Genomic DNA, 27,601 nt, shown 5'->3' with positions numbered 1-27,601 from the left:
TAAAAGTGGTGGCGCTGGTAGAATAAAGACAAAAAAAAGAAACGGAAGAGTTTTTCAACATTTTGTTCAAGTTGCCAGGTTTATATGCACTTTTGAGCTGTTTAACTATAAATCATTTTTAAAGCTGATTTTAAGTTCAATGCAACAAAAAAGCAAAAAAAAGATAATCGACATAAAAAACTCAAATGCTACGACACAGACACAGGTTGCAAGGATTTTTATAGAAATAGTAGTAAAATATTACACAGTTATACACAAACACTTATAGATGTACTATGTATGTGAAATTTAAAGGTGTGTGTATGTTAACAAATGTAATGGAATGTGTAGTATATTTTTAGGATGCCTTTATATGCAAATATACTTTTTAAATTAAGGCGTGGAAGGGGGAGGTGTGTTTTAAAGAGAAAATGTGGATTTGGTGAAGTGAGAGTGTTTGTGTGTGTGTGTTTTGAACAAGTGTGTGTTTACATTTGTTGTCTGTTGGTATCTGTTCAAAATTTAAACGTTTCCTTGTAAATAAAAGGTGGTTTTTAGAATTCATATGATTGTAAAGTGTGTGTATTTTTTTTTTTTCGTTTTGGTTATATGCATGTAACTGCATGAATATGCATGCGTTCGCATTTATTTAAATGCGTTTATTTTGTATTTGCTTGAGTGTCTTTAATAAGCACAATGTTACAGAGAATTTGCATGTTCAGGTTTGTTTTTAGTGGCTTTCAGTCATTTTTCTGTATTTAATGGGAAAATTGGATTTAACGGATATAGAAGATATAGAAATAAAATTATCTTTAAAACCAAATTCTTTGAAGAAACGTGGTTTTATAATTCTTTTTACATTTTTGGTTTATTTTTTAAATTTAAACCACTTCCACATTTAGCTCGTTAGTCCTTACTTGGCAACAATGTCTGTCTGTATGTTACAAAACTATATTTTATGGTCGCTCAAGCCAATATTTTATTTTAAATATTTTCGTTTTTTTTTTAACTAAAAAAATTGCAATGACAATTTGCAACAAGAGATTTATTTTTTTGTAAACTGTTAAAAACGTATTAAAACTAAAAGAAAGCATGAAAATTCAACTGAGTGGATAAGATAACATTTGAGCTTACAATATACATACTGGTAAAAAACAGTAAAAATTAAAGCATACTTAAAGGATTAAGGGGGAAAAAGCGCATGGGAGAGAATTAAATAAAATGTCAAAGAGAAAGCTTAAAGTAAAAGGTTTTAAAATGTAAGATTTTAACTAAATTGAAAAGGTACCGAGCAATTTTTTAACAGTTAGAATACAATAACAAAAAACCAAAATAATTACTAAACATTTTAAAGAAAATTAAAATTGACAAATCTTATATACATGCATATAAATGAACTAGAACTGAGCTAAAACTAAACTAGTAGATAACGAGAACTGAGCTGGAACACAACTAGTGCAGAACTAGAATATAATTAGGACAGAACTAGAACAGAACTAGAAAAGAACTAGAACAGAACTAGAACTGAACTAGAACAGAACTAGAACAGAACTAGAACAGAACTAGAACAGAACTAGAACAGAACTAGAACTGAACTAGAACAGAACTAGAACAGAACTAGAACAGAACTAGAACAGAACTAGAACATAACTAGAACATAACTAGAACATAACTAGAACATAATTAGAACAGAACTAGAACAGAACTAGAACAGAACTAAAACAGAACTAGAACAGAACTAGAACAGAACAAGAACAGAACTAGAACAGAACTAGAACAGAACTAGAAACGAACTAGAACAAAACTAGAACTGAACTAGAACAGAACTAGAACAGAACTAGAACAGAACTAGAACAGAACTAGAACATAACTAGAACATAACTAGAACATTATTAGAACAGAACTAGAACAGAACTAGAACAGAACTAGAACAGAACTAGAACATAACTAGAACATAACTAGAACATAACTAGAACATAACTAGAACATAATTAGAACAGAACTAGAACTGAACTAGAACAGAACTAAAACAGAACTAGAACAGAACTAGAACAGAACTAGAACAGAACAAGAACAGAACTAGAACAGAACTAGAAACGAACTAGAACAAAACTAGAACTGAACTAGAACAGAACTAGAACAGAAATAGAACAGAACTAGAACAGAACTAGAACAGAACTAGAACAGAACTAGAACAGAACTAGAACTGAACTAGAACAGAACTAGAACAGAACTAGAACAGAACTAGAACAGAACTAGAACATAACTAGAACATAACTAGAACATAACTAGAACATAATTAGAACAGAACTAGAACAGAACTAGAACTGAACTAGAACTGAACTAGAACTGAACTAGAACTGAACTAGAACTGAACTAGAACAGAACTAGAACAGAACTAGAAACGAACTAGAACAAAACTAGAACTGAACTAGAACAGAACTAGAACAGAACTAGAACAGAACTAGAACAGAACTAGAACAGAACTAGAACAGAACTAGAACATAACTAGAACATAACTAGAACATAATTAGAACAGAACTAGAACAGAACTAGAACAGAACTAAAACAGAACTAGAACAGAACTAGAACAGAACAAGAACAGAACAAGAACAGAACTAGAACAGAACTAGAACAGAACTAGAACAGAACTAGAACAGAACTAGAACAGAACTAGAACAGAACTAGAACATAACTAGAACAGAACTAGAACAGAACTAGAACAGAACTAGAACAGAACTAGAACAGAACTAGAACAGAACTAGATCAGAACTAGAACAGAACTAGAACAGAACTAGAACAGAACTAGAACAGAACTAGAACAGAACTAGAACAGAACTAGAACAGAACTAGAACAGAACTAGAACAGAACTAGAACAGAACTAGAACAGAACTAGAACAGAACTAGAATAGAACTAGAACAGAACTAGAACAGAACTAGAACAGAACTAGAACAGAACTAGAACTGAACTAGAACTGAACTAGAACTGAACTAGAACTGAACTAGAACAGAACTAGAAACGAACTAGAACAAAACTAGAACTGAACTAGAACTGAACTAGAACAGAACTAGAACAGAACTAGAACAGAACTAGAACAGAACTAGAACAGAACTAGAACAGAACTAGAACAGAACTAGAACAGAACTAGAACAGAACTAGAACTGAACTAGAACTGAACTAGAACTGAACTAGAACTGAACTAGAACTGAACTAGAACAGAACTAGAACAGAACTAGAAACGAACTAGAACAAAACTAGAACTGAACTAGAACTGAACTAGAACTGAACTAGAACAGAACTAGAACAGAACTAGAACAGAACTAGAACAGAACTAGAACATAACTAGAACATAACTAGAACAGAACTAGAAAAGAACTAGAAACAGAACTAGAACAGAACTAGAACAGAACTAGAACAGAACTAGAACAGAACTAGAACAGAACTAGAACAGAACTAGAACAGAACTAGAACAGAACTAGAACAGAACTAGAACAGAACTAGAACAGAACTAGAACAGAACTAGAACAGAACTAGAACAGAACTAGAACAGAACTAGAACAGAACTAGAACAGAACTAGAACAGAACTAGAACAGAACTAGAACAGAACTAGAACAGAACTAGAACTAGAACACAACTAGAACAGAACTAGAGTAGAACTGGAAAAGAACTAGAACTGAACTAGAACTGAACTAGAACTGAACTAGAACTGAACTAGAACTGAACTAGAACTGAACTAGAACTGAACTAAACTAGAACTGAACTAGAACTGAACTAGAACTAAACTAGAACAGAACTAGAACAGAACTAGAAGAGAACTAAAACAGAACTAGAACAGAATTAAATCAGAACTAGATCAGAACTAGAACAGAACTAGAACAGAACTAGAACAGAACTAGAACAGAACTATAACTGAATAAAACTGAACTAGAACTGAGCTAGAACAGTACTAGAACTGAATTGGAATTGAACTATAATTGAACGTGAGGTTTAATCTGGAGTTTTAATTTGCGGACCTCTTAAAAACAGCAGCCTACTTTTAGGAAAGAAAACATATTATACAATGTGCGCATTTACTTCAAGTAATTATATAAGCTTCTTATCTAAATATATAATATTTACAACAATACTACTCTATTTCAGTTCGTAGAAAATATAACATAACCTTAGGCATTGGCACGTTGCAAACACACATATTAAAGTCTACTTTTAGGTTGGCAAAGATTTAAAAATAACATTTATATAATAAAACACATGTTAATACTCTTATTATTTTTTAAACAAAAAGTGTCTACAAACTATACAATAACAAATGGATTTGCGACTAAAAATATGCAAAGTTTCCTCATGGCCCCTTAAACTATACTACTATTTATTTCAATAGGAGTATAGTCATTCGAATAGTTAGCAATCATTGGTATTTTATCATGTGTTTGTTTCATCATGTATGTTTGAATTTTTCTGCAATGACCTTCCGTTTTTTCCCATTCTCTATTAATATTTAAGTTGGATTTTCTATGTTTTTCTTCTCTGATTTACAGATTTAAGTTTTCTTCTGTGATTGATACACGTGTTTAATCTTTATGACAGTGTTTTCTTGTATTTCTTATTACTCGATAAATATCAACCTAGTTTTCTGAAATTGTTAAAAAAACTCAAACATACTTTAAAAAGGAAAAAGTCAAGAGATATGTTTAACATTTAGGTTGAAAAAAGACAAGGATATATTCTTCGATAGAAGGCAAGGGTTTAGAGGAATTGCACTGGGAATGTTTGTAAATAAAAAAGGAGGGACACGTGTAGAAATACATATATATATTATTGCAACAGTATGCAGTGTTGAAGTAGTAGTTAAGTGTGTTGAGTGTTATTGAAATCTTTGCATTTGCTAAGTGTAGATATACTTATCCAGAGGATAAAGTATTTCCATGTAGTTTTATGAACAAAATGTTGAAACAAATTCTATAAGAATGAATGAATGTATGGGTAATGAAAACAGTAACTGAGTGAATTCTATGAGGATTGATTATGACAGAATTTATCATAAATTCTTCTAATGTTTTTGATTATTTATTGTAGATTTAGTAAGCACAAGTTTTGTGCTAAACATATTTTTGCTTTCATAAAGCGTCAGGAAAAGAAATTTCATTAATGTTATTTGTATTATGTTTAAAATAGATAAAGTATTTGTTATGAATTGAATGTTTATTAAAATTATTATTTAATTGGGTAGGAATTAAATTAATCAAATTTAAAATTTCACCCTAAAAGTATGCAATATTTTTAAGAAAATGTTAAACGGAACTAGAACCAGATCAAAAAGGAGCTAGAAAAGAACTAGAATAGAACAAGAACAAAACAGAACTAGAACTAGAACTGAACTAGAACTAAACTAGAACTGTACTAGAACTGAACTAGAACTGAACTAGAACTGAACTAGAACTGAACTAGAACTGAACTAGAACTGAACTAGAACTGAACTAGAACTGAACAAGAACTGAACTAGAACTGAACTAGAACTGAACAAGAACTGAACTAGAACTGAACTAGAACTGAACTAGAACTGAACTAGAACTGAACTAGAACTGAAGAACTGAACTAGAACTGAACAGAACTGAACTAGAACTGAACTGAACTAGAACTAGAACTGAACTGAACTGAACTAGAACTGAACTAGAACTGAACTAGAACTGAACTAGAACTGAACTAGAACTGAACTAGAACTGAACTAGAACTGAACTAGAACTAGAACTGAACTAGAACTGAACTAGAACTAGAACTAGAACTGAACTAGAACTGAACTAGAACTGAACTAGAACTGAACTAGAACTGAACTAAAACTGAACTAGAACTGAACTAGAACTGAACTAGAACTGAACTAGAACTGAACTAGAACTGAACTAGAACTGAACAAGAACTGAACTAGAACTGAACTAGAACTGAACCAGAACTGAACTAGAACTGAACTAGAACTGAACTAGAACTGAACTAGAACTGAACTAGAACTGAACTAGAACTGAACTAGAACTGAACTAGAACTGAACTAGAACTGAACTAGAACTGAACTAGAACTGAACTAGAACTGAACTACAATTGAAGTACAACTGAACTACAATTGAACTAGAACTGAACTAGAACTGAACTAGAACTGAACTAGAATTGAACTAGAACTGAACTAGAACTAAACTAGAACTGAACTAGAACTGAACTAGAACTGAACTAGAACTGAACTAGAACTGAACTAGAACTGAACTAGAACTGAACTAGAACTGAACTAGAACTGAAATAGAACTGAACTAGAACTGAACTAGAACTGAACTAGAACTGAACTAGAACTGAACTAGAACTGAATTAGAACTGAACTAGAATTGAACTAGAACTGAACTAGAACTAAACTAGAACTGAACTAGAACTGAACTAGAACTGAACTAGAACTGAACTAGAACTGAACTAGAACTGAACTAGAACTGAACTAGAACTGAACTAGAACTGAACTTGAACTGAACTAGAACTGAACTAGAACTGAACTAGAACTGAACTAGAACTGAACTAGAATTGAACTAGAACTAGAACTGAACTTGAACTAGAACTGAACTTGAACTAGAACTGAACTAGAACTAGAACTGAACTAGAACTGAACTAGAACTGAACTAGAACTGAACTAGAACTGAACTAGAACTGAACTAGAACTGAACTAAACTGAACTAGAACTGAACTAGAACTGAACTAGAACTGAACTAGAACTGAACTGGAACTGAACTAGAACTGAACTAGAACTGAACTAGAACTGAACTAAAACTGAACTAGAACTCAACTAGAACTGAACTAGAACTCAACTAGAACTGAACAAGAACTGAACTAGAACTGAACTAGAACTGAACTAGAACTGAACTAGAACTGAACTAGAACTGAACTAGAACTGAACTAGAACTGAACTAGAACTGAACTAGAACTGAACTAGAACTGAACTAGAACTGAACTAGAACTGAACTAGAACTGAACTAGAACTGAACTAGAACTGAACTAGAACTGAACTAGAACTGAACTAGAACTGAACTAGAACTGAACTAGAACTGAACTAGAACTGAACTAGAACTGAACTAGAGCCGAACTAGAACAGATCTGAAGTAGATCTAAGCTAGAACTAGAACATAACTAGGAGCAAATTAGAACTGATTTTGAACTAAACCAGATATCTACTATATTAAGATATACCGTAAAATTAGTTGACTTATATAAAAATATCTTTCCATAATATTTTTCCTCCTAAAACTCTCTCTTTACTCAAAATTAATACCACTAGCTTTTACAAAATCGTGCAAAAATCCTCTTTAAATTCTATTAGTCATCTAGACCATAAAAATTTTTACATTATTTGTAGTTTGTACAGAAAAAAGGTGTCAAGTTATATTTGCAATGCTTATAATGTGTGCAAAATCTTATTAAACAAACAAAACAAAAAATAAAAATAATAATAATAAAAAACTATGCCACAAATGCTTTTAATAATAAATTTTTTTTTTGTTCGACCAAAAGTATGCCATGGTTTCTTAAATATTTTATTGCCTACAAACAAGCAACACATTTTGTTGCAGCAGTTTTTTTTTTCGCTGTCTTAATTTCTGTTTTGTTTTTTGCTCGAACACTTTTAAATAACAACACTAACACTCACACATGTTGGAAATGTAGTTATTTTTTATGTGTACAAGCTGTTCTCTCATCTCTTTTTTCTTCCCTTTTAACACTTTCATTACAAACTTACTGCCAGTAACCCGAAAAAAATGTCTATGTTTGTGCCAAGTTAAACTGAGAAAAAAAAAACATTTAATACTGTATATAACACTTTTGACAACACAATTTAATGTTGAATAAAAAAAATTAAATTTTGTTTTTTTTCTTGTTTTCTCTTATAGTTTTACACAAGATTAAAAAACTTTGACTAGTGTAGTTTTTAGTTTAAACAATGATTTAAACAAAAACAATTTTAAAAGAGATAGAATCACAACAACAGCAATGTGAGTATGTGAACATCAACAAATATTGTAGATTCTACATTTTTATGACACAAAACTGGCCTCTTCTAAAGGCTGCTGCTGTTGCAAAACAAAAAAACTTAATTGTTATAACTACTGGGGAAATGATGGCAGAAGGTCTGTTTCACAAAAAAAAAAAAAAAAAAAAATAGAGAGTAAAAACAACAAAGTGGCATAAAGGGCTTAAAAATTCTCTGAACTAGAACTGTTTTAGAAAAGAAGTAGAACATAACTAGAACAGAACTAGAACATAACTAGAACAGAACTAGAATAGAACTAGAACAGAACTAGAACAGAATTACAACAGAACTAGAACAGAACTAGAACAGAACTAGAATAGAACTAGAACAGAACTAGAAAATAATTAGAACAGAACTAGAACAGAACTAGAAAAGATCTAGAACAGAACTAGAACAGAACTAGAACAGAACTAGAACAGAACTAGAACAGAACTAGAACAGAATTAGAACAGAACTAGAACAGAACTAGAACAGAACTAGAACAGAACTAAAACAGAACTGGAACAGAACTAGAACAGAACTAGAACAGAACTGGAACAGAACAAGAACAGAACAAGAACAGAACAAGAACAGAACTAGAACAGAACAAGAACAGAACTAGAACAGAACTAGAACAGAACTAGAACAGAACTAGAACAGAACTAGAACAGAACTAGAACAGAACTAGAACAGAACTAGAACAGAACTAGAACAGAACTAGAACAGAACTAAAACAGAACTAGAACAAAACTAGAACAGAACTAGAACATAACTAGAACAGAACAAGAACAGAACTAGAACAGAACTAGAACAGAACTAGAACAGAACTAGAACAGAACTAGAACAGAACTAGAACAGAACTAGAACAGAACTAGAACAGAACCAGAACAGAACTAGAACAAAACTAGAACAGAACTAGAACATAACTAGAACAGAACAAGAACAGAACTAGAACAGAACTAGAACAGAACTTGAACAGAACAAGAACAGAAGTAGAACAGAACTAGAACAGAACTAGACAGGACTAGAACAGAACTAGAACAGAACTAGAACAGAACTAGAACAGAACTAGAACAGAACTAGAACTAGAACAGAACTAGAACTAGAAGAACTAGAACAGAACAAGAACAGAACAAGAACAGAACAAGAACAGAACTAGAACAGAACTAGAACAGAACAAGAACAGAACTAGAACAGAACTAGAACAGAACTAGAACAGAACTAGAACAGAACTAGAACAGAATTAGAACAGAACTAGAACAGAACTAGAACAGAACTAGAACAGAAGTAGAACAGAAGTAGAACAGAACTAGAACAGAACTAGAACAGAACTAGAACAGAACTAGAACAGAACTAGAACAGAACTAGAACAGAAACTAGAACAGAACTAGAACAGAACTAGAACAGAACTAGAACAGAACTAGAACAGAACTAGAACAGAACTAGAACAGAACTAGAACAGAACTAGAACAGAACTAGAAACAGAACTAGAACAGAACTAGAACAGAACTAGAACAGAACTAGAACAGAACTAGAACAGAACTAGAACAGAACTAGAACAGAACTAGAACAGAACTAGAACAGAACTAGAACAGAACTAGAACAGAACTAGAACAGAACTAGAACAGAACTAGAACAGAACTAGAACAGAACTAGAACAGAACTAGAACAGAACTAGAACAGAACTAGAACAGAAGTAGAACAGAACTAGAACAGAACTAGAACAGAACTAGACAGGACTAGAATAGAACAAGAACAGAACTAGAACAGAACTAGAACAGAACTAGAACAGAACTAGAACAGAACTAGAACAGAACTAGAACAGAAAAAATACAAATTATTTAAAACTGAACTAGAACTAAAATAAACCACTGGCCAATTTCGGTTCACCACATTCAATATAGTGCAGGTTGCAGTCTTAAAAGGGGTACCAAAAACAAGGCTAAACTTTTGTCCCACTCCAACAATATAGCATTTTGTTTCTCTCAGTTTTTTTCTTACAATTTGTTTGCTTTTACAACAATAACAAACAAATAAACTGTAACAATAGTAGAAAAAAAGACTCGGCTAAGGTCAAGTATCATCCTTAAACAAACAAATACATTCCCACACACGGTAAGTGTGTATGTGTGTGTAGGAGAAAATAAAAAAATTCTGAAGAAAAGAATAAACATTTGAACAGAAAAAGAAAAGAATGTAAATTGTTAAGAAGAATAAAAAAGAAACGTCAAAGTAATTGTTAAAAGTTAAAAAATTTAACAACAACAAAACAGTCAGAGAGTGGCTTACTAAGTAACAGAGAGGGTGGGAGAGTGAGAGAAAACTTGTGCGTTAGGTTAAAAATTGATGGCATACTTTAGGGCAGTAAGGGGGTAAGCTTACTTAGTAAGAGAGTAAGAGATTAAATAGGTAAATGATTTGCATTGCCTATTTTAAGGCTGTTTTATGGGTTTATTTTAAAGTTTGAATAATAAAAATGTTGCGAAAATTTATTAAATATTTAAAATATTATTATTACAGATTTTTAGAAAAACTTTCATCTTTAGACAAAACTAGAGTAAAATGTATTAACAGCCATTATGGTTTCAGAAAACTTAATGTATTACCACTTTTGCATTTTGCCACAATTTTGGAGTGTGCATTAAAAATACACAAAAACAACTACAAAAACGTCGACATACATCATTATAATACTAACAATAATCTGCTTTTCTATAAGATATAAAGTATACATATTTATGTTTAAATATTTTATATAAATTCAGGATGCTGTTATTGTGGGAGTGGGGTGTAGGTAGATTCGTATGAATTTATGCTTGAAATTTATATTTTATTCTATAACCTTGCTATTGCATTTTCCTGCACCTGTTTCCATAAATACAAACATCTGCAGTTTTAATGTATCCAAACAAAGGCCATACACATACACCTGCATATACATACATATAAAACATCAATATTCTTACAAAATTTTATACCCACAAAACTGATGCATAAATTTAAGGCGAAAAGAAAGTTTACACATTAACATATACCCCTATTTACCTTAAATCTTCTTCCTTAATTATTCTGCATTTAAAAAACAAACCTTCAAAGCCTAGTAGTATGCCATACCTTTTGTTTTGCTAGCACCTTAACTCTATTAAACCACCTGCTTTAATAAAGTTTTTTGTTTTCTTTTTTTATACAAAAAAGTTTTTCCCCTTTTTTTTTGAATATTCATAGATTTATATTAAATACCATTATCAGCATAAAATTGCAGTTAATTTAGACTAAATACTTTATGCAAATAACTGCATTAACCTTTTTTTTAGTTTTAATTATCTACATTTTTTTCTCTATCTCTTTGTTACAACATTTATTTTAATATGAAAATCAACAGCAGATAGCAAACGTAAAATATCAGTTAAAAAAGGCAAAATATCAGTTAAAAAAGGCAAATTAGGATTCTAAAAAAAACAAAATATTATTTTATTTTATACATTTTTATAAGCAAAATCAAACAGTAAAAACTCTTTCAAAAAGGCAAAGCATAGCTTTTAGGGGTTATATTAATATATAATTTGTTAGCCTACTTTAAGGAGATTTTACTGTGGACATTAAAACAAACGCCTACATTTAAAGTTCTTTTTACACAAATAGACATTTTAAAGCAAACATGAAAAGACTAAAGTCCACGTATACCTGTGATCTAATTCTGTTCTAATGGTGTTCTAGTTCTGTTCTAGTTCTATTCTAGTTATGTTCTAGTTCCGTTTTAGTTTTGTTTTAGATCTGTTCTAGCTCTGTTCTAGTTCTGTTCTAGTTCTGTTCTAGTTCTGTTCTAGTTAAGTTCTAGTTCTCTTCTAGTTAAGTTCCAGTTCTTCTCTAATTATGTTCCAGTTCTTTCTAGTTCTGTTCTAGTTCTGTTCTAGTTCTGTTCTAGTTCTGTTCTAGTTCTGTTCTAGTTCTGTTCTAGTTCTGTTCTAGTTATGTTCTAGTTCTGTTCTAGTTCTGTTCTAGTTCTGTTCTAGTTCTGTTCTAGTTCTGTTCTAGTTCTGTTCTAGTTCTGTTCTAGTTCTGTTCTAGTTCTGTTCTAGTTCTAGTTCTAGCTAGTTCTGTTCTAGTTCTGTTCTAGTTCTGTTCTAGTTCTGTTCTAGTTCTAGTTTCTAGTTCTGTTCTAGTTCTGTTCTAGTTCTGTTCTAGTTCTGTTCTAGTTCTGTTCTAGTTCTGTTCTAGTTCTGCTCTAGTTTTGTTCTAGTTCTGTTCTAGTTCTGTTCTAGTTCTGTTCTAGTTCTGTTCTAGTTCTGTTCTAGTTCTGTTCAAGTTCTGTTCTAGTTCTGTTCTAGTTCTGTTCTAGTTCTGTCCTAGTTCTGTTCTAGTTCTGTCCCAGTTCTGTTCTAGTACTGTTCAAGTTCTGCTCTAGTTCTAATTCTATTCTAGTTCTGTTCTAGTTCTGTTCTAGTTATGTTCTGTTCTAGTTCTGTTCTGTTCCAGTTCTGTTCTAATTCTGTTCTAGTTCTGTTCTAGTTCTGTTCTAGTTCTAGTTCTGTTCTAGTTCTGTTCTAGTTCTGTTCTAGTTCTGTTCTAGTTCTGTTCTAGTTCTGTTCTAGTTCTGTTCTAGTTCTGTTCTAGTTCTGTTCTATTTCTGTTCTAGTTCTGTTCTAGTTCTGTTCTAGTTCTGTTCTAGTTCGGTTCTAGTTCTGTTCTAGTTCTGTTCTAGTTCTGTTCTGTTGCTAGTTCTGTTCTAGTTCTGTTCTAGTTCTGTTCTAGTTCTGTTCTAGTTCTGTTCTAGTTCTGTTCTAGTTCTGTTCTAGTTCTGTTCTAGTTCTGTTCTAGTTCTGTTCTAGTTCTGTTCTAGTTCTGTTCTAGTTCTGTTCTAGTTCTGTTCTAGTTCTGTTCTAGTTCTGTTCTAGTTCTGTTCTAGTTCTGTTCTAGTTCTGTTCTAGTTCTGTTCTAGTTCTGTTCTAGTTCTGTTCTAGTTCTGTTCTAGTTCTGTTCTAGTTCTGTTCTAGTTCTGTTCTAGTTCTGTTCTAGTTCTGTTCTAGTTCTGTTCTAGTTCTGTTCTAGTTCTGTTCTAGTTCTGTTCTAGTTCTGTTCTAGTTCTGTTCTAGTTCTGTTCTAGTTCTGTTCTAGTTTCTGTTCTAGTTCTGTGTTTCTAGTTCTGTTCTAGTTCTGTTCTAGTTTCTAGTTCTGTTCTAGTTCTGTTCTAGTTCTGTTCTAGTTATGTTCTAGTTCTGTTCTAGCTTCTGTTTCTAGTTCAGTTCTTTTCTAGTTCTAGTTCTAGTTCTGGTTCTAGTTCTGTTCTAGTTCTGTTCTAGTTCTGTTCTAGTTCTGGTTTAGTTCTGTTCTAGTTCTGTTCTAGTTCTGTTCTAGTTCTGTTCTAGTTCTGTTCTAGTTCTGTTCTAGTTCTGTCTAGTTCTGTTCTAGTTCTGTTCTAGTTCTGTTCTAGTTCTGTTCTAGTTCTGTTCTAGTTCTGTTCTAGTTCTGTTCTAGTTCTGTTCTAGTTCTGTTCTAGTTGTGTTCTAGTTCTGTTCTAGTTCTGTTCTAGTTCTGTTCTAGTTCTGTTCTAGTTCTGTTCTAGTTCTGTTCTAGTTCTGTTCTAGTTTGTTCTAGTTCTGTTCTAGTTATGTTCTAGTTCTGTTCTAGTTATGTTCTAATTATGTTCTAGTTCTGTTCTAGTTATGTTCTAGTTCTGTTCTAGTTCTGTTCTAGTTCTGTTCTAGTTCTGTTCTAGTTCTGTTCTAGTTCTGTTCTAGTTCTGTTCTAGTTCTGTTCTAGTTCTGTTCTAGTTCTGTTCTAGTTCTGTTCTAGTTCTGTTCTAGTTCTGTTCTAGTTCTGTTCTAGTTCTGTTCTAGTTCTGTTCTAGTTCTGTTCTAGTTCTGTTCTAGTTCTGTTCTAGTTCTGTACTAGTTCTGTTTTAGTTCTGTACTAGTTTTTTTCTAGTTATGTTCTAGTTCTGTTCTAGTTCTGTACTAGTTCTGTTCTAGTTCTGTTCTAGTTCTGTTCTAGTTCTATTCTAGTTCTGTTCTAGTTATGTTCTAGTTCTGTTCTAGTTCTGTTCTAGTTCTGTTCTAGTTCTGTTCTAGTTCTAGTTCTGTTCTAGTTCTGTTCTAGTTCTGCTCTGGTTCAGTTCTAGTTCTGTTTAAATTCTTTCTATATGCATATTTTCACAAAATATTGCCTACATTTAGGCTTAAAATGTAGATACTGTTAAAAGTATAAACAAAATCTATTCAAAAGATAACAAAATATAACATTCAGGCAACATACGTGTTTATAATTTTATTTTACTTTCACCTACTCACAACACAATTTAGTTATATAATATACATACATATATATACTATTAGGCTTAATTTCTGCTTATTTAATGCCATACAAATGGAAAAAAGTAAAGAGAAACTTTGAACAAAAAGTTGGGCAAAAAAAAACCTGCCAGAATTATCGAAATAAAAACCTGCCAAAACAACAACACAACCGTGTTACACAGCCTTTAGAAATGAATATATGTATGTATATGTAAGTATTTAACTAGATACAATTGTAAATGTACATACATACATAAGTATGCAGCAAGAGATGAAGATGAGCTGCAAAAATGTGAGGTAAAAACATTACAATTTGTTATTGTACATTTTTGCCACATTGTATTTGTACAACAATAACAACAACAAAAATTATAATAGCAAACAATAATATACAATAATACAACAAGATTGTTCACAAAAAAAAAGGTTATTATAATAATATGCTTTTGGCATTGCATACCTTTAGGTGCCGACATTATTATGAACAGCATCATAACAATAATAATCATCATCATTATTATCATTATCATCAAATATATTTAAATTACATAAACATGCATTACACTAACACATGCATAGATAAAAGCCTTAGCCCTAACATTCTCCTATATGGCAACAAATTTGCATTGCCTTGCTGTTGTTATTTAAGTAATGTTCTCATATGTGAGAGCCAGAGAAAATATTTTCCACAGCCAAAAATTATACAACGATATACATTCTTAATAGACACTATTATACAACATATACTCTAGAATTACAGGTGTTGTTTTTATCCTGTCTGTATCAATGTTTCTGGGGGAAAATACCTTTTTAAATATTTCTTTTGAAATTTATTTTTGTTTGATCCTTGAAGCTACATTATTGAAATTAATACAGAAAATGGTGGTAAATTGAAAAATCTAGGAGTAATTTTTGCGTTAATTAGTAAATAGAATGAAGTGGATGTGTGCCAAGATACCAGGATCCAAAATGCAAATTTGAACTGCACTAAGACTAGACTATAGACTAAAACTATGAACTTATCCATAAATTAAACTACAGCATAGACTATAGACTAGACTAAAAGCTAGACCATAGACTAGACAAAAGACCAGACTATAAACAAAACTATAGACTAGACTATAGATTAGACTTTATACTAGACAATAGACTAGACTACAGGCTAGAATAGCCTAGAATGACTAAGATAGACAATAGACTAAACTATTGACTAGACTATACACTAGACTATGGACTAGACTATAGACTAGACTACAGACTACACTATAGACTAGACTATAGAATACACTATAGACTAGACTATAGAATACACTATAGACTAGACTATAGATTAGACTATAGACTAGACTATGGAGTAGACTATAGACTAGACTATAGACTAGACTATAGGCTAGACTATAGACTAGACTATAGACTGAACTATAGACTAGACTATAGACTAGACTATAGACTAGACTATAGACTAGACTATAGACTAGACTATAGACTAGACTATAGACTAGACTATAGACTAGACTATAGACTAGACTATAGACTAGACTATAGACTAGACTATAGACTAGACTATAGACTAGACTATAGACTAGACTATAGACTAGACTATAGACTAGACTATAGACTAGACTATAGACTAGACTATAGACTAGACTATAGACTAGACTATAGACTAGACTATAGACTAGACTATAGACTAGACTATAGACTAGACTATAGACTAGACTATAGACTAGACTATAGACTAGACTATAGACTAGACTATAGACTAGACTATAGACTAGACTATAGACTAGACTATAGACTAGACTATAGACTAGACTATAGACTAGACTATATACTAGACTATAGACTAGACTATAAACTAGACTATAGGCTAGACTATAGACTAGACTATAGACTAGACTATAGACTAGACTATATACTAGACTATAGACTAGAATATAGACTAGACTATAGACTAGACTATAGACTAGAATATAGACTAGACTATAGACTAGACTATAGACTAGACTATAGACTAGACTATAGACTAGACTATAGACTAGACTATAGACTAGACTATAGACTAGACTATAGACTAGACTATAGACTAGACTATAGACTAGACTATAGACTAGACTATAGACTAGACTATAGACTAGACTATAGACTAGACTATAGACTAGACTATAGACTAGACTATAGACTAGACTATAGACTAGACTATAGACTAGACTATAGACTAGACTATAGACTAGACTAGACTATAGACTAGACTATAGACTAGACTAGACTATAGACTAGACTATAGACTAGACTATAGACTAGACTATAGACTAGACTATAGACTAGACTATAGACTAGACTATAGACTAGACTATAGACTAGACTATAGACTAGACTATAGACTAGACTATAGACTAGACTATAGACTAGACTATAGACTAGACTATAGACTAGACTATAGACTAGACTATAGACTAGACTATAGACTAGACTATAGACTAGACTATAGACTAGACTATAGACTAGACTATAGACTAGACTATAGACTAGACTATAGACTAGACTATAGACTAGACTATAGACTAGACTATAGACTAGACTATAGACTAGACTATAGACTAGACTATAGACTAGACTATAGACTAGACTATAGACTAGACTATAGACTAGACTATAGACTAGACTATAGACTAGACTATAGACTAGACTATAGACTAGACTATAGACTAGACTATAGTCTAGACTATAGACTAGACTATAGACGAGACTATAGACGAGACTATAGGCTAGACTATAGATTAGACTATAGACTTGAAAATAGATTAAACTATAGACTAGACTATAGACTAGACTATATACTAGCCCATATACTAGACTATATAATAGACTATATACTTGAAAATAGATTAGACCATAGAGTAGACTATAGACTAGACTGTAGAGTAGACTATAGGCTAGACTAGCACTATGCAAGAATGCACAATACTTTAACGGAACTGATCAATTTACTGCAATTATTTTATTTCCCTTATTTCCTTATCCCTAATCTTAAACTAGTCTATATTGTCTTAAATCTCAAATGTTTATGCTGTTGTCATATCTTACATTTAACCACATCCTACTCAAATTTCAGCACAAAACTTTATCGTTTAAAACTGCCTAAAAACTTTTAGTGTTCACAGCAAAAAAAAATCGCAAAACAGCAGCATGATTTGTTTTTTAACATCTTATAGCCTAAAAGCATGCAATGTTTTTGCAACTGCAACTAACAGCAAATAGCTGCCTACTAGTTAGTAGCTGTTGTTGTCTTCTTTAATATATTCTGCACACACACACACAATAAAACTTCTTAAAAACTTTTAGCACAATACGGACATTTATTTAAATAAAACGAAAATCTTTAGAGAATATCTACAGTTTAATTAAAAATTTTGTTAATTATTTCTGTTATCAGGTAACCGCATCTATACAGCGGTTTACTGTGTCTCTGTATTGAGTTTCTTTAACAAGATTTGGTGGTTTTTTCGGCGCCACAGTTGTGTAGATTAGAAATGCTATACAATTACTGTTTTTTTTCCTAATATAAGCCTAAAATTATGCAACGTGTATGCAAATTTAATGCCGTAATTGGTCATGCAGATAGTTAGAATGGTGTTTTAAACCTAAAGAGCTAAGGACGCCTGGGTGCAGTTTTGTTAGACTTTAAATATTTTAAAGAGTAACTTAAAATCTAGCTTTTTTAAAGAAAAAAAATTCCCCTAAATACTAGTTTTGTTTTTGCGAAACACATTATAATTACTTTTGTTTTTGAACCATCAGTCTTATGCAGAAAAACTGCCTACAACTTTTTATAACTTTTCAAGCGTAAATATGTATGTATTTGTTATTTTTTTCCATAAACATTCAAGCGCAAATATTTCTATTAAAAAACAATGCAATGTTATATGTATAACATAAGCCTGCAAGTAGGCAATGTTTTGTCATGCATACAATATATGTAGTTTTTTTGTTCAAACTACTAGGGGAATTCTAAAAAAGAATATATATTTAATTAAATATGAAAAAAAACTGTAATTGTTTTGTTATAGAGTTTTTGCTTAAAAGTTTCCTTTTTTTTTGTATAACTCAGTTACAGTTGCAGTTTGATCCCTTCCTTTTTCCTGTGTCATATGAAAAGTTTTTTTTTTTTTTTTTCAAAAAGAAAAAAAAAAAAAACAAACGACATAATGAAACGCCTGCAGCTATATAATATTTTCTTGATAATAAGTATAACATGTGTTTGAGATTTTTTTTAAGTAATACGGTAACACGCGCCAACCTAAATACTTTTGCAACGTTTTTTTTTTCCTTCAATATTTTAAACAAAAATATTTTTTTCAGTTTAATGACTTAGTCATGTCATAATCTTCTTAGTCATACTCTAGTCTATCATAGTGTAGTCATAATCTAGTCATAGTCTAGTCATAGTCTAGTCATAGTCTAGCATAGTCTAGTCATAGTCTAGTCATAGTCTAGTCATAGTCTAGTCATAGTCTAGTCATAGTCTAGTCATAGTCTAGTCATAGTCTAGGTCCTAGTCTAAGTCATAGTCTAGTCATAGTCTAGTCATAGTCTAGTCATAGTCTAGTCATAGTCTAGTCATAGTCTGGTCATAGTCTAGTCATAGTCTAGTCATAGTTTAGACATAGTCTAGACATAGTCTAGTCATAAGTCTAGTCATAGCCTAGTCATAGTCTAGTCATAGTCTAGTCATAGTCTAGTCATAGCCTAGTCATAGTATAGTAGTCTAGTTAGTCATAGTCTAGTCATAGCCTAGTCATAGTCTAGTCATAGTCTAGTCATAGTCTAGTCATAGCCTAGTCATAGTCTAGTCATAGTCTAGTCATAGTCTAGTCATAGTCTAGTCATAGTCTAGTCATAGTCTAGTCATAGTCTAGTCATAGTCTAGTCATAGTCTAGTCATAGTCTAGTCATAGTCTAGTCATAGTCTAGTCATAGTCTAGTCATAGTCTAGTCATAGTCTAGTCTAGTCTAGTCATAGTCTAGTCTAGTCTAGTCTAGTCATAGTCTAGTCATAGTCTAGTCATAGTCTAGTCATAGTCTAGTCATAGTCTAGTCATAGTCTAGTCATAGTCTAGTCTATCTAGTAGTCTAGTCATAGTCTAGTCATAGTCTAGTCATAGTCTAGTCATAGTCTAGTCATAGTCTAGTCATAGTCTAGTCATAGTCTAGTCATAGTCTAGTCATAGTCTAGTCATAGTCTAGTCATAGTCTAGTCATAGTCTAGTCATAGTCTAGTCATAGTCTAGTCATAGTCTAGTCATAGTCTAGTCATAGTCTAGTCATAGTCTAGTCATAGTCTAGTCATAGTCTAGTCATAGTCTAGTCATAGTCTAGTCATAGTCTAGTCATAGTCTAGTCATAGTCTAGTCATAGTCTAGTCATAGTCTAGTCATAGTCTAGTCATAGTCTAGTCATAGTCTAGTCATAGTCTAGTCATAGTCTAGTCATAGTCTAGTCATAGTCTAGTCATAGTCTAGTCATAGTCTAGTCATAGTCTAGTCATAGTCTAGTCATAGTCTAGTCATAGTCTAGTCATAGTCTAGTCATAGTCTAGTCATAGTCTAGTCATAGTCTAGTCATAGTCTAGTCATAGTCTAGTCATAGTCTAGTCATAGTCTAGTCATAGTCTAGTCATAGTCTAGTCATAGTCTAGTCATAGTCTAGTCATAGTCTATTCATAGTCTAGTCTATAGTCTAATCTATAGTCTAGACTTTAGTCTAATCTATAGTCTAGTCTATAGTCTAATCTATAGTCTAGTCTATAGTCTAGTCTATAGTCTAGTGTATAGTCTAGTCTATAGTCTAGTCTATAGGCTCTAGCCTATAGTATAGTCTGTGGTCTTGTCTGTGCTCTAGTCTATAGTATAGTCTAGTCTATGGTCTTTTCTGTGCTCTAGTCTATAGTCTAGTCAATAGTCTATAGTCTAGTCAATAGTCTAGTCTATAGTCTAGTCTATAGGCTAGGCTATGGTATAGCCTATAGTATAGTCTGTGGTCTTGTCTGTGCTCTAGTCTATAGTATAGTCTAGTCTATGGTCTTTTCTGTGCTCTAGTCTACAGTCTAGTCAATAGTCTAGTCTAGTCAATAGTCTAGTCTATAGTCTAGTCTATAGTCAAGTCTATAGTCTAGTCAATAGTCTAGTCTATAGTATAGTCTATAGTTTAGTCTATAGTTTAGTCTATAGTCTAGTCTGTAGTCTAGTCTATAGTGTTGTCTATAGTCTAGTTTAAGTCTTGTCTATAGTATTTTCTACAGTCTTTTTATAGTCTAATCTGTAGTCTAGTCTATAGTCCAGTCTATAGTCTAGTCTAATCTATAGTCTAGGCCATAGTTTAGTTTATAGTCTATTGTATAGTGTAGTCTATAGTCTAGTATATAGTCTAGTATATAGTCTAGTGTATAGTCTAGTCTATAGTCTCTTCTGTAGTTTTGACTATAGCTCATTTTAACCACAAATTCTGTATTTATCATATACATTAGCTATTTAATATTACATCTAAAAATAAACACATTCATATGTGTAGTTGTTTATACTCATGAATGTATGTATGTGTGTATATACATTGTGTAAAACAAGCCTATCAAAAAGATATTTATGCAAATATGCGGGTTTCTGACTTAACATTCCTTTTCTGCAAAGAACTTCAAAAAAAAAAGCAACCCACACAATTCATCCTAACAACATGTAAACTATTTTGATTATATTAGGCTCCTGAAAGTATGCAAAATACATTCACAAATGACAACAAAAACACAACTTAAATAAATGATATTTTTATGGCAGTCTTTTTTCCTGCCCTTACATGTGAACGATAAAAATGAAAGGAAACTAATAAAAATAAAAGAATTTTTGATGCTTAAGTTCAATAAAGTTGAAATTTTTGGTAAAAATCAAAAGAAAAAAATATTATATAAGAAAAACACATGTATTGAATGTTTGTGTGTGTAAATATGCATGTTTAGAACTAAAACTCTGACTGGGTAAAAAAACACAATCCACTAACATTTACTTCAAATTTCCATACAGTTTAGTTGCACTGAGGTGAGGGCTTATTTGTATACTTTCAAAATGGTTGGTAATCTAAGGAAAAAAATATATTTTAAAAAGTAAATTCAATTTCCATTTATGCTCTCGTTTCCGTGCGCCGAGTAAATATTCCTAATACATTTACATACTATACTCATACATATGAATTTGTAGCTGTGTGAACATAACACACACAAGATGTTAAATGTTTTTGTAAAAACCTCCTAAAAGTAGGCTTGTTTTTTTTTTTTTTTTGGTTCTCTGCTTGGCATGTTAGAAGTGTTTTCTTGGTATTACCTTTTTTAAAATTCAAGCATATTTTGAAGGTAAATGTGTAATAATGAAGTAGAAAATAATTTATAACATCTGTTGTATGAATATTTGTTTTATTGGAAGTTTGCATCATAATTGGAAATTATTTTAAATATCTGATGGAAAGTTCTGTTTAAAGAAATATTTGGTTTATTTTTTAATAGGGGAAAAGAAAATAGAATATAGAAACATTTCTAAATGATTCTTTACTGTAGACTAGACTATAGACTAGTCTATAATCTATTCTATAGTCTAGTATATAATTTAGTCCATAATCTATAGTCTATAATCTAGTTTATAATCTAGTCTATACTCTAGTCAATAGTCTAGTCTATAGTCTAGTCTAAAGTCTAGTCTATAGCTTAGTCCATAGTCTAGTCTATAGTCTAGTCTATAGTCTAGTCTATAGTTTAGTCAATAGTCTAGTCTATAGACTAGTCAATAGTCTAGTCTATAGACTAGTTTATAGTCTAGTCTATAGTCTAGTCTATAGTCTAGTCTATAGTCTAGTCTATAGTCTAGTCTATAGTCTAGTCTATAGTCTAGTCTATAGTCTAGTCTATAGTCTAGTCTATAGTCTAGTCTATAGTCTAGTCTATAGTCTAGTCTATAGTCTAGTCTATAGTCTAGTCTATAGTCTAGTCTATAGTCTAGTCTATAGTCTAGTCTATAGTATAGTCTATAGTATAGTCTATAGTATAGTCTATAGTCTAGTCTATAGTCTAGTCTATAGTCTAGTCTATAGTCTAGTCTAGTCTATAGTCTAGTCTATAGTCTAGTCTATAGTCTATAGTCTAGTCTATAGTCTAGTCTATAGTCTAGTCTATAGTCTATAGTCTAGTCTATAGTCTAGTCTATAGTCTAGTCTATAGTCTAGTCTATAGTCTAGTCTATAGTCTAGTCTATAGTCTAGTCTATAGTCTAGTCTATAGTCTAGTCTATAGTCTAGTCTATAGTCTAGTCTATAGTCTAGTCTATAGTCTAGTCTATAGTCTAGTCTATAGTCTAGTCTATAGTCTAGTCTATAGTCTAGTCTATAGTCTAGTCTATAGTCTAGTCTAGTCTATAGTCTAGTCTATAGTCTAGTCTAGTCTATAGTCTAGTCTAGTCTAGTCTAGTCTAGTCTAGTCTATAGTCTAGTCTAGTCTAGTCTAGTCTATAGTCTAGTCTATAGTCTAGTCTATAGTCTAGTCTATAGACTATAGTATAGTCTAGTCTATAGTGTAGTCTATAGTCTAGTCTATAGTCTAGTCTATAGTCTAGTCTATAGTCTAGTCTATAGTCTAGTCTATAGTCTAGTCTATAGTCTAGTCTATAGTCTAGTCTATAGTCTAGTCTATAGTCTAGTCTATAGTCTAGTCTATAGTCTAGTCTATAGTCTAGTCTATAGTCTAGTCTAGTCTAGTCTATAGTCTAGTCTATAGTCTAGTCTATAGTCTAGTCTATAGTCTAGTCTATAGTCTAGTCTATAGTCTAGTCTATAGTCTAGTCTAGTCTATAGTCTAGTCTATAGTCTAGTCTATAGTCTAGTCTATAGTCTAGTCTATAGTCTAGTCTATAGTCTAGTCTTAGTCTAGTCTAGGTCTAGTTCTAGTCTATAGTCTAGTCTATAGTCTAGTCTATAGTCTAGTCTAGTCTATAGTCTAGTCTATAGTCTAGTCTACAGTCTAGTCTAGTCTATAGTCTAGTCTATAGTCTAGTCTATAGTCTAGTCTATAGTCTAGTCTATAGTGCAGTCTATTCTATAGTCTAGTCTATTGACTAGTTTATAGTCTATAACCTAGTTTATAATCTAGTCTATAGCCTAGTTTATAATCTAGGCTATAGTCTAGTCTATAGTTAGGATTATCACCTAGCCTATATTCTAGCTTATAGTCTATAACCTAGTTTATAATCTAGCCTATAGTCAAGTCTATAGTCTAGTATATAGTCTAGTCTATAGTGGTCTATTCTATAGTCTAGTATATAGTCAAGTCTATAGTAGTCCTATAGTCTAGTTATAGTCTAGTCTATAGTCTAGGATATAGTCTATAGTGTAGTCTATACTCTATTCGATAGTCCAGCCTATAGTCTAGTCTATAGTCTAGTCTATAGTCTAGTCTATAGTCTAGTCTATGGTCTAGTCTATAGTCTAGTCTCTCGTCTAGTCTCTCGTCTAGTTTATAGTCTAGTCTATAGTCTAGTCTATAGTCTAGTCTATAGTCTAGTCTATAGTCTAGTCTATAGTCTAGTCTATAGTCTAGTCTATAGTCTAGTCTATAGTCTAGTCTATAGTTCAGTTTATAGTCTACTTTATAGTCTAGTCTATAGTCTAGGATCTAGTCTATTCTATAGTGTAGTCTATAGTCTATTCTATAGTTTAGTTAGACTAATTTAGTTTATAGTCGAGTCTATAGTCTGTTCCATATTCTAGACTATAGCCTAGTTTATAGTCTAGTCTATATTCTAGTTCATAGTCTAGTCTATAGTCCAGTTTATAGTCTAGTCTATAGTCTAATTTATAGTCTAGTCTGTAGTCTAGTCTATAGTCTAGTTTACAGTCTTCCATATTCTAGACTATAGCCTAGTCTAGTTTATAGTCTAGTCTATAACCTAGTCTATAATCTAGTCTATTGTCTAGTTTATAGTCTAGTCTATAGTCTAGTTTATAATCTAGGATATAGTCTAGTCCATAGAGTAGTCTATAGTCTGGTCCATAGTCTATAGACTAGTTTATAGTCTAGTTTATAGTCGATGGTCTAGTCTTTAGTCACGTTTACAGTCTATAGTCTAGACTATAGTCTATTCTATAGTCTAGTCAACCGTCTAGCCATGAAATTATTCATAGCCTATTTTTAGGCATATTTTAATAATTATAAAGTTTTTGGAGATTATGAAACAGAATCACCACAAAAATTATTACATTTTCTAAATTAAAGATTTTTATCATACTTATAATAAACTTTTACTCTTACCCAATAAAAAATGCAAATAAACTGTTAAAAACAGTGTGTTTGTGTGTATAACAACCTTGTAAAGTTGAGAGATAGAACTAGAAAGAAAAACAAAACAAAAAATTTATCAATAAATGTTTTGGCATAATTTACTACAATTTGTAGTAGTAGATGTGTTGTAGTAAATGTCGTTTTAGAACGATAGTGTTTGCAAGAACATAAGTTGAAATTGGTAGAGAATATATATATAAAAAAAGATAAAAATCATACAAACAGAAACTGTTGTGAATTGCCAAATAAATGTTTTCTAATTGATAACATGTGTAGATTCTCAAAAATAATAACTTGCAGCAGCAAACACTCTCCTTTTTATACGAAAAGCAGTTATAGAAAAATAAATTTAGAAAAGCATACTTTAAGAATGGATTAGATTATGAACGGGTCAATCTTCTAAGCTGGAGTTTTGATAGTCGCGGCTATATTCGAGTCCATAGTCTTTACAATAGTATAGTCTATAGTCTCGACTATAGTCTAATATACATATAATGTGTAGTCTATACTATAGTATATAGTCTAGTCTATAGTCTAGTCTATAGTCTAGTCTATAGCCTAGTCTATAGTCTAGTCTATAGTCTAGTCAATAGTCTACTCTACAGTCTAGTCTATAGTCTAGTCTATAGTCTAGTCTATAGTCTAGTCTATAGTCTAGTATATAGTCTAGTCTATAGTCTAGTCTATAGTCTAGTCTATAGTCTAGTCTATAGTCTAGTCTATAGTCTAGTCTATAGTCTAGCCTATAGTCTAGTCTATAGTCTAGTCTATAGTCAAGTCTATAGTCTAGTCTATAGTCTAGTCTATAGTCTAGTCTATAGTCAAGTCTATAGTCTAGTCTATAGTCTAGTCTATAGTCTAGTCTATAGTCTAGTTTATAGTCTAGTCTATAGTGTAGTCTATAGTCTAGTCTATAGTTTAGTCTATAGTCTAGTCTATAGTCTAGTCTATAGTCTAGTCTATAGTCTAGTCTATAGTCTAGTCTATAGTCTAGTCTATAGTCTAGTCTATAGTCTAGTCTATAGTCTAGTCTATAGTCTAGTCTATAGTCTAGTCTATAGTCTAGTCTATAGTCTAGTCTATAGTCTAGTCTATAGTCTAGTCTATAGTCTAGTCTATAGTCTAGTCTATAGTCTAGTCTATAGTCTAGTCTATAGTCTAGTCTATAGTCCAGTATATAGTCTAGTCTATAGTCTAGTCTATAGACTAGTCTATAGTCTAGTCTATATTCTAGTCTATAGACTAGTCTATAGTCTAGTCTATAGTCTAGTCTATAGTCTAGTCTATAGTCTATTCTATAGTCTAGTCTATAGTCTAGTCTATAGTCTAGTCTATAGTCTAGTCTATAGTCTATTCTATAGTCTAGTCTATAGTCTAGTCTATAGTCTAGTCTATAGTCTAGTCTATAGTCTAGTCTATAGTCTTGTCTATAGGCTAGTCTATAGTCTAGTCTATAATCTAGTCTATAGTCTAGTCTATAGCCTACATTCTACTCTATAGTCTAGTATATAGTCTAGTATATAGTCTAGTATATAGTCTAGTATATAGTCTAGTCTACAGTCTGGTCTACAGTCTAGTCTATAGTCTAGTCTGTAGTCTAGTCTATAGTCTAGTCTATAGTCTAGTCTATAGTCTAGTCTATAGTCTAGTCTATAGTCTAGTCTATAGTCTAGTCTATAGTCTAGTCTATAGTCTAGTCTATAGTCTAGTCTATAGTCTAGTCTATAGTCTAGTCTATAGTCTAGTCTATAGTCTAGTCTATAGTCTAGTCTATAGTCTAGTCTATAGTCTAGTCTATAGTCTAGTCTATAGTCTAGTCTATAGTCTAGTCTATAGTCTAGTCTATAGTCTAGTCTATAGTCTAGTCTATAGTCTAGTCTATAGTCTAGTCTATAGTCTAGTCTATAGTCTAGTCTATAGTCTAGTCTATAGTCTAGTCTATAGTCTAGTCTATAGTCTAGTCTAGTATAGTCTAGTCTATAGTCTAGTCTATAGTCTAGTCTATAGTCTAGTCTATAGTCTAGTCTATAGTCTAGTCTATAGTCTAGTCTATAGTCTAGTCTATAGTCTAGTCTATAGTCTAGTCTATAGTCTAGTCTATAGTCTAGTCCATAGTCTAGTCTATAGTCTAGTCTATAGTCTAGTCTATAGTCTAGTCTATAGTCTAGTCTATAGTCTAGTCTATAGTCTAGTCTATAGTCTAGTCTATAGTCTAGTCTATAGTCTAGTCTATAGTCTAGTCTATAGTCTAGTCTATAGTATTTCATAGTCTAGTTTATAGTCCAGTCTATAGTCTAGTCTACAGTCTAGTCTATAGTCTAGTCTATAGTCTAGTCTATAGACTAGTCTGTAGTCTAGTCTATAGTCTAGTCTATAGTCTAGTCTATAGTCTAGTCCATAGTCTAGTCTATAGTATATTCTATAGTTTAGTCTATAGTCTAGTCTATAGTTTAGTCTATAGTCTAGTCTATAGTTTAGTCTATAGTCTAGCCTATAGTCTAGTCTATAGTCTAGTCTATAGTCTAGTCTATAGTCTAGTCTATAGTCTAGTCTATAGTCTAGTCTATAGTCTAGTCTATAGTCTAGTCTATAGTCTAGTCTATAGTCTAGTCTATAGTCTAGTCTATAGTCTAGTCTATAGTCTAGTCTATAGTCTAGTCTATAGTCTAGTCTATAGTCTAGTCTATAGTCTAGTCTATAGTCTAGTCTATAGTCTAGTCTATAGTCTAGTCTATAGTCTTGTCTATAGTCTAGTCTATAGTCTAGTCTATAGTCTAGTCTATAGTCTAGTCTATAGTCTAGTCTATAGTCTAGTCTATAGTCTAGTCTATAGTCTAGTCTATAGTCTAGTCTATAGTCTAGTCTATAGTCTAGTCTATAGTCTAGTCTATAGTCTAGTCTATAGTCTAGTCTGTAGTCTAGTCTATAGTC

The 27,601-nt window shown here is 31.8% G+C and overlaps 1 long non-coding RNA gene across 1 annotated transcript in view; it reads right to left on the bottom strand.

Moving 5' to 3' along the window:
* The window catches only part of LOC119604998, an 86,139-nt gene that overhangs the window by 3,195 nt on the left and 55,343 nt on the right, over positions 1-27,601 (bottom strand). The window contains exon 2 of the long non-coding RNA XR_005231559.1: positions 24,641-24,717. This is a non-coding gene — a long non-coding RNA (uncharacterized LOC119604998). The remainder of the gene's footprint in view (positions 1-24,640; positions 24,718-27,601) is intronic.

This window comes from Lucilia sericata, unplaced genomic scaffold (assembly GCF_015586225.1).
Source record: "Lucilia sericata isolate MDLA Ls3-8-SP2 unplaced genomic scaffold, ASM1558622v1 Contig000450F_arrow, whole genome shotgun sequence".
Lineage (NCBI taxonomy): Eukaryota > Metazoa > Arthropoda > Insecta > Diptera > Calliphoridae > Lucilia > Lucilia sericata.
This window is presented reverse-complemented; position numbering and strand designations above follow the sequence as displayed.